Here is a 2,556-nt window from a genome sequence, read left to right as displayed (position 1 = left end):
GACGTCGTCATCCTTTTTGGCATCTACAGTCAGTGCTTATATGGAATGCCAATCTAGCTGTATCTTCCGGATCCATTCACGTCCTAGTCGTGGTGGTCCTCCATCTGGCAATACATATAGGTCCATTTTTGGTGTTTCCTTGCCGTTCTATATAATGTTCACCCTTATTTTTCCTTTGGGGTAGACTTTTTGCCCCGTGTACGTCTTCAAGACAATCTTTGCATCTCTCAAGGGTATATGTGAGAATAGCTGCTTGTAGTCCCTTCGGTTTATGACTGTTAGGGCTGATCCTGTGTCCAATTCCATTTTCACTTGGACTCCTGCTATCTTGAGCGTGACCCAGATAGTTTGGTGATCCTCCATTTTGATCACATTATGTAGTTTCAGACAACCCAGCTCCTTGCTTACGGAGTCTGTATCGCTCTTCTGTTCGACTGAACTACTCTCCGTCACCTTATGTACCTTCTTGTACTTCTCCTGTGGAGATTTCTTGCTGCTGGTTTTCTTTCCCGACCTGCAGACTCTTGCTATGTGTCCTACTTTTCCACACTGTTTGCACACTTTGTCCTTGAACCAGCAATCATTATGGTCGTGTGTTGTTCTGCCGCAGCGATAGCACTTCACTGTTCCGTATGACATTTCATTTGTGCCATATTCTTGCAGTCTCCGTTGTATCTCTGCAGCGCCCCGTGCGGCTGCTTCCTGTGATACTGCCATGATGAAACCCTTGTCCAGCGTAAGATCCTTTTCTGATAGAAGCCGTTTCTGGGTTCCTTCACTTTGAAGCCCACACACAAACTTGTCCCTTAAAGTATCTGCTAGTCCCGTTCCAAACTGGTAGTGTTTCGATAGCTTGCGCAGTTCCGTTAAATACTCAGCATTACTTTCATCTTTATGCTTGTTCCTTTTGTGAAACTTAAATCTTTCTGCTATCAGCAGCGGTGTGGGGTTTAAGTGGTCCTGTAGGATTGACACTATGTTTTCAAAACCCTTTTCTACTGGCTTCTCTGGGGTTACTAGGTTTCGTAGTAAGCCATACATTTTTGCACCCATTGAATTCAACAATACCAGTGCTTTCTTGTTATCTGGCACGTCATTCGCCTTGCAGTATACTTCTATGCGTTCGACATATGTCGTCCAATCTTCGACTTCATTGTCGAACGCTGTGATACTGCCACTCTTTGGCATTTTTGGGTGTGGTTAGACTGGCTTAAAATGGCGTCTCCCACGCTCTCCTTTCTTCCCCACTGCAGCTTAAAATGGCGTCTCCCGCGCTTTCCTTTCTTCCCCGCTGCGGCTTAGAATGGCGTCTCCCGCGCTGCTGTCAATGCCGCTCTCGGCGGTCCTCCTGGCAAATGGTGACGCCCTGTGGGTTTCGTGCGCTGCTCCTGCACTGCTGCCAATGCCGCTCTCGGCAGTCCTCATGGCAATGGCAGCGCCTCGTGTTTTCCTGCACGCCTCTCTCCCCCGTTGACGCTGCTCGGCCCTTGAAGACCGGCTGCGCTCTGCTCTCTCTTGCCTCTCTCCTCCGTTGATGCCACTCGGTCCTGAACACCAGCTGCGTTCTGCTCTTTCTCGTTGACGCTGCTCGGCCCTTGAACACTGGCTGCACCCCATGCGCTCTGCCCTCTCTCTCTCCCCCGTCGACGCTGCTCGGCCTTTTTCTGTGCCGGTCGATCGGCTCTAGCCGCCGCTGTCTGGGAAGGGTCTGCGCAGTACCTGTTGCCAGCCCATTTCGCTGGACTACCATGGCTGGAAAGCCAAGCCTGGCCCTCGACAACCTCCCCTGCGATGCCCGTGCTTCTGGACTCGACCTCCTTCCACTGTTCTCCAGGAGCGAATCCCTGGGAGGTGATGCAGAGTTGCAGGTAGGTTCGAATCTTCTCGTCGCCAATGTTAGATCTGGGTATCTTAATGTTGTGTCCTTCAATTAATCAGACAAAGACTGCAGGGAACGATCAACAGGTGTTTACTGAATGAGGTTCAAACTGCAACTGACTGTACAGAGCACCACTCAGGGTTTATATACAGGTGTGTTCACTGCCGGTACTACAGGATACAGGAGCTGTAAAAAGTAGTTCTCCCCCTTAAAGGTACATACATTACAGTGGCAAATGAAAAGGTCGTGCCTACCTTTTTGAGTGTAATCGGGCCGAAGACATTCAATTTACTTCGCAGCCTCGTGCAGCAAGATAAGCCAGGAACTAAAACATATAAGCAACTAGTGGAAATTGTTGGAGCACATTTTTCACCAAAACCTCTGGTTATTGCTGAGAGATTTAGATTTCACAAACGGAATCAAGAGGAGGGGGAATCAGTGACGATGTTTATTGCTGCTTTAAAAAGGTTGTCAGAACACTGCGAGTTCAAGGAAGTGCTGAAGGACACCATTAGAGACAGACTCGTGTGTGGTCTGCAAAATGCAGCCACACAGAAGCGCCTTCTTACTGAGGACAACCTTACTCTTGAAAAGGCCATTGAAGTTAGTGTCTCCATGGAGATGGCGGAAAAGGAGGCTCACCAGTTGAGTTCAACAGGGAGAGTTCACAAGGTGTC

This window comes from Somniosus microcephalus, unplaced genomic scaffold, assembly GCF_052327205.1.
Source record: "Somniosus microcephalus isolate GS21.2 unplaced genomic scaffold, FLI_Smic_1.0 unresolved_chr1, whole genome shotgun sequence".
Taxonomy (NCBI): Eukaryota; Metazoa; Chordata; class Chondrichthyes; order Squaliformes; family Somniosidae; genus Somniosus; species Somniosus microcephalus.
This window is presented reverse-complemented; position numbering follows the sequence as displayed.